The sequence below is a fragment of the Colias croceus genome, chromosome 24 (assembly GCF_905220415.1).
Source record: "Colias croceus chromosome 24, ilColCroc2.1".
NCBI classification, from domain to species: domain Eukaryota; kingdom Metazoa; phylum Arthropoda; class Insecta; order Lepidoptera; family Pieridae; genus Colias; species Colias croceus.
Window position 1 is genome coordinate 7,595,390 of NC_059560.1, and position 8,431 is coordinate 7,603,820.

The window sequence follows — 8,431 nt, forward strand, 5'->3', positions numbered from 1 at the left end:
ATGCTTTTCCGAGGATATCATATTGTAGCGAGGGATGTGTTTGTGAAAACCAATCATATCGCTTCATTTAGTTTGAAGTTTAAACAATAAACCGTTTAGCGTTTGAAGCGACATTATTTGTGGAAAATCACCCTTATCTTTACTATAATAAAGATAACTTATAAACCATATACCTTCCTTTTTAACTCTGATATTATAGATACAAAGATAGGTTAATAATAAAATAACGCCGTTTAACTATTTGACTGAATATATCCAGCCATACGATTGAATATAAAAATGGCGTACATATAATTTAGAAAAAGTTAGTTAAACGGCGCGTTTTAATAAAGAGCCTAGGCTAATTATTATTGAAACCGCTAATATAACAAGGCGTGTGGGACAGTTAAATAAAAAAAATATGTAAGTACTTATCATAATTTTATTTCAAAATCTCAATACACAATATGAATAAACAAACAGAATACAGTACAAACACAACTTTATACATATATTGCAAGATGGGATACTTTAATATTATCGGAGTGCGATATCTTCTATCAAGATATCTATCTGCACACCACCATACCTGAAATTAAGTTTATAATTAATTAGCTGTGCCCCGCAGTTTTATTACCCCTTTTTTTATTAATGTTTAGTTCTATACCTATCTAGTTATCTACTCTTAAAATGATATATAAGTAACTAGCTTTCCGCCCGCGGCTTCGCCCGCGCATTCATTTCCGTGATAAAATCTATCCTATGTCCCGGGGTAAAAAGTAACCTATATCCTTTCTCGGGTATCAAAATATCTCTATACCAAATTTCGTGCAAATTGGTTCAGTAGTTAAGGCGTGATTGAGTAACAGACAGACAGACAGAGTTACTTTCGCATTCTTAACATTAGTAGGGATGATATATGATAATATATAAATAATATGATTTTAAAGTAGATAGCTTTATGAACTTCCCATACATGAACTATCTATCCTATAAAAATAGTTCTCCAATAAAAGTTGAAACAGTTATAATTCGTGAGATTAGCTCATTAAAAACTAAAACCATATTCAGCTATAAAATTAGGTAGGAACTTATTTTTCTTATGATAAGTAGTATAAAAACGTTTCATTTGTAGGTATGTAATAGGCTACTTTAGTATACTACGCAGTTACGCACTAACTACGTATATTAAACTAGCTGTGCTTCGCAGTTTCACCTGCGTGGCTCCGCTCATGTTGGTCTTAGCGTATATTTATAGCCTATTTTATACTCTATAGCCTTCCTTGATAAATGCGCTATCTAACAACGAAAGAATTTTTCAACTCGGTCCAGCAGTTCCTGAGATTAGCGCATTCAAACAAACAAACTCTTCAGCTTTATAATATAACTACTAATATTATACCTAAAGCTGGAAACGAATACAATAATACGTAGTAGAACCGCACAGTACCACATTATAAGTAGTAAGTACAGTGTAAAACTAGAGGGATAATACGTAGGTAGGTAAGTGCAAGGATCCTATGGAACAACCGCATTTTTATAAAAGAACGACATAAAATATTAAACAACTATTATTTTTGCCACTAACTTACGATTCCTAAACTTGCAAAAAGTAGGGAACCAGTTTTTAAATTAGATCGAATAAGAAATTGCACGTTTTCTTTATTTTGTAAATAATATTTCAACATTTATGTTTTGCTTTCAACTTTCTATCAAACATTGACATAGCCTAATAATAGACATAATATATTGACGTATCACGTAGGTACATAAATAATAATACCTACATCAAGAAGCTCTAATAGGTACCTACATACATTATCAACATGTTAACAAATAAAAAATACAGTACAATAATAAGGAGTTTTCGTTTTATTAAACGAAAAACTAGTACCTACCTATACAATACCCGTACCTAGTCTACCCTAACTATTAGGTACCTATCTAATCTGTGGCCAAACTCAAACTCCAATCTCAAATAGCTGTGTTTTCGATTGAAATAAGTTTATAAAGAGACCAGAAGGCATTAGCATCATAAAAAAATTCAAATCGGTTCACTAAGTCGAAAGTTCTGAGGTCACAAACCCACAAAATACAATCGAATGTAAAACCTCTCTTTTTTGTGGTTTAAAAAATATAAATAATCTTTTATACGTATATTCTTACGTATATTATAATTGGTTGACATTTTCTCATAAGATACGCGAAGGTGTATTCTTATATACACGTATAAAATATAAATAGGTCACACCGCTTGCTTCGTTATCATAGTTACCTAGACAAATAAAGACGACTGATGAATGACGTTCCTTATAATATTACAAGGTATAATAAGTATGAGGAACCGGTAACATCATCATTATCATATTTTTAGTATGAAGGTCTGAAAATAATTGCCTTTTAGTTAGGAACCGATGTCGGGTCGGGAGCTATTTTTTGTCATTTTGCTCGTAAATAATATCTATAAGTACTTACCTAATAATATTATGATAATTGATATTCATTGCAATCCATCTTAGTTCCAAAAGAAGTTATGCTTTGGTATAAAAAGAAACAGAAGAATAAATTACTTTACCTGCTCTAGCAAAGAAAAGTATGACGTAAACAAAAAATAATTGAAAAAAGGGGCAGTCGGTCTTTTCAGCGAACACGCCTTACCCGTTGAAAAAAATAATTTAAAAAATGTTTTTGCGTATCTATATCTAGAAGTGACTTAATTAACCTATTTATAATTTAAAGTTAAAAGTAAATCTACGTTAAAACATAAACTAATAATAATCTATACTATAAAGCTAACCCGTTTGTTTGTTTGAACGCGTTAATCTCAGGAACTCGGAGCAGTCCGATTTGAAAAATTATTTTGGTGTTAGATAGCCCATTTTATCGATGTAGTTATATAGATTATAGGCTATATAATTTCATCACGCTAATACCAACAGGAGCGGAGAAATGTGTGTAGGTAAGTTAACCCGCGGGGCACAGCAAGTTAATAATAAACACAGAAAATACTTACATTGAATTATTTTAAAATAATAAATCTCGTGACAGCTAAATCCAATTTTATTAAAACCACTGATTTTAACGAGTTTGTATAAACTCTGACGAATTTATTAAAAGCGTGCGCTATCGTTTGTTATTTTTTCATTTCCTTTGTAAATCAGATTACGCTTCCAATTTGTTATTTACTGTGTAATGAAAAATATTTATTCGGCCATTTTTCGCCAATATCGTAGAGCCTTTGCTACGCTCAATTAAATAGAGAGGCGGAATTTTGTTGATTTTAATGTCTATGAAAGCCTGGATATAAAAAAGCTTAAAAAAGCTTAAAACTCTACGTAATTTTTATATTATGTGAAATATTTCTGTATGTTACAACAAGGTTACAACAATGTGTTTAATATTGGATATATTATAAAAATGTACACACGTAAGAAGTGAGACTTCTTTATGACCTTATTTTTCAAAAAATAATTTACTATATGCAACTTTACAGAAATAGGTACCTACGTCGAATCACGCGTGGTAGGGATAAGAAAAAGATGGCGCGTAACGGAAAAATGTCAAGCGTAACGAAAAAATGTTACACTACATTTTTTTCCAACCCGGTAAAGAAGTTTCACTTCAATAAGAATTCGAAAAAAAAAATACAAAGTGTTATCAGGATTGTGATTGATCAAAAAGATCAGAAAGATAAATAAAAATTGACTGTGGTCATTGATTTGATTTACTTAACATACATCACATACATTACATCTTTGTTACATCCATTACTTTCTTTACATACATTTAATATAATAATCAGTAGGTATACAAAGAGAGGCTTTGTACAGAGATTTTCTTCAAAAAGCGAAGCATTAGAGAAAACGACTTCTCAAGTCGCGACTATTATATGAACAAAATCCGCCATTTTTTCTTCAAAGTGTCGCTTCGTAGCCACTTTCCTTATGATGTAAATTTTACAACAATCATTTGTTTCGAGCTAGGGTTGCTGTTGACAAAAAAGGTTTTACTTGTAAGAAATTTTCTTTAATTAAAAAAAAAGCTGTTCCGAGTTTCTAGCTTTGATCTGCTGTTTTGTTTAATTAAATGCATAATTAATCAAACAAAAGGCATTGACAGTCAACTTGTGTTATTGTTTTAGTTGTAAAATTCACAATTAGGTAGTAGAAATAGCATTCTTGCTATTCAGATGTGATACCTACATAAATTTCTACAAAACATGGGTGACTAGATTTTAGCCGCTTGCCTTGCTTTGTCTCTTATGAAGTAACTTTTAAAAGTTCCATCGATTGATAATAAAATTATAATAATAAATATCTGCCTAGAGTTAAAAAAAAGCAACTAAAATGACGCTTAAGCTCATAAAATTATTGCATTGTGGCCGATCATTGATACGTGTACAAAGTCTGAATTTAATCTGTCAGTTTAAAGTGGGTCAAAATCGAATCAAAAGAGTCGGTTACATATTATTAACTTCCATGTGAAGCTAATAAAAGCATTTTAGAAATATACCGAAAAATATACTTCAATTTAATAACACAATATATAGGTAAAAACGAAATTCTGGCCGAGTTATTTGCTTCTAAATAATCTTTCTCGCAAATAAATGTCCACATTGAGATTCCAAGTGTTTGTGCGTATCCCAAAGCGGGATGAGATATGGTATTATCACAGGTATTATGCCCACCTTCAACAGTGGAGTGGGATTTCTATGAGGGAAATGGCGAAATAAACTCGGAAGGTCGTTTTTCAATGGCTCTTGAAATATAAATAAAAAAAATTATACGTAATATTTAGCCATTTGCCCCGACTTCGCCCGGGTCGATTATAAAAATAGCATAACTTCGATAAAAAAGGTAGGTACTTTCGTGTACTGTAGAGCTGCGGAATCCTAGTTTTTTATTGTCTGAGTACATAAAAGTAGTAAATAAGTACCTAAACAAGTTTATTTACCATCTATATATTGCGCTAGCTCTTTTCCGAAATTTGTATGTAACAATTTGCCTAAATTACAATAAAAATACGAAGTTTTTTTTCATAATTTCACCCAAAAGTTTGCGACAAATCCGAACTCGCCCTAAGCCTTTATTGAATAATTCAAGTTATTATTGCATTTCGTTGTTACGAATTAGGATTTGTGTTTGGTTCGAAAAATGAGAGAAAAAAATACCGACACAAAAGTTTTTTTATAGATCTGTAGAATTTTTGAAGGAACTGCATTTTAGCCTATTAAATTATTAAAATACAATCACTTCAGTAGTTCCACTTGTTTTAAATGAATACTTCAATAAAAATATTAAAAAATAGTGAATCTCATAATAAGCTCTACTTTCGTTTTTTTCGACAAATATGTACAGCTTATAATTTTGTTCTTTTTCTGCTCAAGTCTAAGCATACACAGTATCGTGGAAATATTAATTTCCTCTTTATCATACGAACACAATATTCGTAATAAATAGGGTTCCTCGGTGTTACTAAATTTAGAATTAGCGGTAAAATTGTCAAGAATTCGGCGAGGTAGGGAGGTCGTATAATTAATTGCGTTAACTCTGCGAACATCTAATGTGATATATGCTTGCCGACGGGCGTTCCTCGTCTTTGTAAGTGGGAAATATGGATGCGGTAATTTATATTATTAAATAGGAAAAATAAGAATGTATGTGTGGTAGCCGCGGGCGGAAAGCTAGTCTGAGTATATTATACTTATATTCGTATTTTTATATAGTTTATGTTATTTTTAAGCATAAGAAAAGTATAGCAGGACTAAAAAAGGTAAAATAGAAACATCATTATCAAACACTAGCTGTGCCCCGCGGTTTTACCCGCAGTGTTATGCTCCTGTCTCAACTACTGGTCCGATTAGAAAAATTATTTTGGTGATAGATGATCTAAGGTTCATTTAATGATCTAAGGTGGTATTTGTTATTCAATCAAAAAAAAAAACAGACTATGAAATAATATATTATATTGGTGTATCAAATAAAAAAAAAAAAATATGGTTTAGCCTGCATAAGAATGAAATCGCGTGCGCTAGCAGCTAGTAGGTACATGGAAAAATATATAATATATTTTTAAAAACTTCAACATGTAGGTTACCAGCGGGCTCTATAATTTCATAGAATAAATTAAATATTGAATATTTATATTAAAATTATAAATATTAATAAAAACTTCAACATAATATGTACCAAATAGATGACGCTCATTTTGATAACCTTTAAAACTACTCGCAGACATGTTAATCTTATAATACTCGCCTACAATTTAAGCAAAGTGTTCCCACACTCATACATATTAACTATATTCATTCTATAACAAAACACAAATATCTGAACTACTAACTAAATAAAATAAACATTAATTACCACATCCACGCCCACACAATCTTTCTAGCTTCAAACGAAGTTTCCCCGTCAGTCCACCGATATACGGTGCTATAAACCTTGTAAACGAGGGACTGATCACATCCATCACTGTTGTCTATCCCCTGGCCCTTAACCGTTGACTCCGTTAATGGCCACTACTTGAGATATTAATTTGGGTTCGATGTCCAGCCTATCGATATCTATTCCAGTCCTTGTATTATATTATGCTGTCTATATTTATATTAATAATATGTGTAAAATTAATCATCGTTTTTGATTTTAGCGTGAGTTGGCACATAAGCTTTGTTCTAAACAACTAATTTGCGATAATACAGCGTCGAGTTAAAAAAATAATCGTCTCAAATAATTATCTCAATTGTCTTCCCGTACGTATTTTAATGTGTCGTTGGTGTTGTATTACAATGCATAATATTTTCATGATAAGTTTAATTTTAATTGAAATAGTCCTTTCGTGTACTGTATACAAATATTATGAATCTTATGTTAAGCAAAAATAATTACAATGTCTATCATAACGTGTGACAGTGAATTTACAAGATTAGATGCTCCTACTTGATCAATAAAAGAGTCGATTACTGAATTACCTACTTGCCATAAATTATTATAGTATATTTGAATTCGCATAACTCTGTATAGCTTTATAATATTAGTACCTATAGACGAAAACTTCATTGATCACTAAAGTGAATCATCATTTAAAAGTGTTTTATTTCGGAGTTAAAAAATAAAAATATTCCCGACTAGATGTGTGTTAGTCCCCAAACTACTTTAAAATGTAAAGACAAACTTCGGATGTATTTATTTCTGTATATTTACGCATTTAAATACGTTTAAAGCGGCCATATTAGCATCTTGTAGCTGTTCACTATCATTAGGAAGTAGAACACCACTGCAAAAGGAAAACTGGTTATTAAATGAATTTATTTTAAACTCTGACATAAAACTAAAATATAAGTAGAGAGATGTACTTGTTTATTATCTAGGCATACTAAAGTTAAATTAGGAGGTTCGTCTATTCCTAATCTCACTCTACTTTTTATTAAGTAGATACGAATAGTGTTTGGGAATAAGATTAGGAGTAGGAAGCTGAAGCTAGTAATTTGCGATAGATGATAATTATTATCAATAGGAATAGGACTACAAGGGAACATAGTCACTTCATAGTAGGTACCTATAAAACAAAGTCGCTTTCTCTGTCCCTATGTCCCTTTGTACGCTTAAATCTTTAAAACTACGCAACGGATTCTGATGCGGTTTTTTTTAAATAGATAGAGTGATTCAAGAGGAAGGTTTTAGTATATAATTTATTAGGTTTTAGACAAAGCGGGCGAAGCCGCGGGCGGTAAGATAGTAAGTGAAAAATCATACCTTGAAGTAGATATGAATACAATTAAAAGTTATAAAATAACAGGAAATAAGAAGAGGATTCTTCCATATTAATGTTTATAAAAAATCATGTATTTAGTATTTAAACATCAATACCTTAGTTAAATGCCGTTTAGTTTAACTGATTTTTATGTATACTTACAGCAATTCCAAGCCATACCCATCGCAAATCTTAACACATGCTTGCCCGTGGCGTTGCCCGCCCGCATCGTGTGCATCGCAAATGCAGTAGCGGTCAACACCGCGTGAATAATGTTGTATAGGAACGCGTACCATATGAATATATGTACTAGCTTGTAGTTTGACTGGAAAAAAATACAAAAAATACTAAACTAGGTATTTACTCGCCTTGTCTTCTAGCATAAAATTAACTTCGAATGGCTAAATTATCTGATAAAGTATTTTTTTATGGAATCGAGTAAAAATGGCGTTGCAAACACGATAATTGCTTGATGCGTGAAAGGTATATTCGAGAAAGGTATATTCTGTGCCTAAAATATTAGTATGTTATTAAAATTATCTTATCGCCTTCCTTTTGCGCAATCAACTAAAAAGCTTTCATTATATTTTGTAGGTTAATAGAAAATGAAGCCTTCTGAAATATGTGTAACTAGCGGTCCGCCCCGGCTTCGCCCGTGGTACATATTAACGTTTTCTCTACATAAGAACCATCCTCGTAC

The 8,431-nt window shown here is 31.5% G+C and overlaps 1 long non-coding RNA gene across 1 annotated transcript; it reads right to left on the reverse strand.

The window, feature by feature from the left end:
- Positions 1–409: 409 nt before the first annotated feature.
- LOC123702972 lies at positions 410–1,641 on the reverse strand. The gene is made up of 2 exons (XR_006752944.1): positions 1,572–1,641; positions 410–568 (listed from the first exon to the last, which is right to left on the reverse strand). It is a non-coding gene; the product is annotated as an uncharacterized LOC123702972 (long non-coding RNA).
- Positions 1,642–8,431: the final 6,790 nt, after the last annotated feature.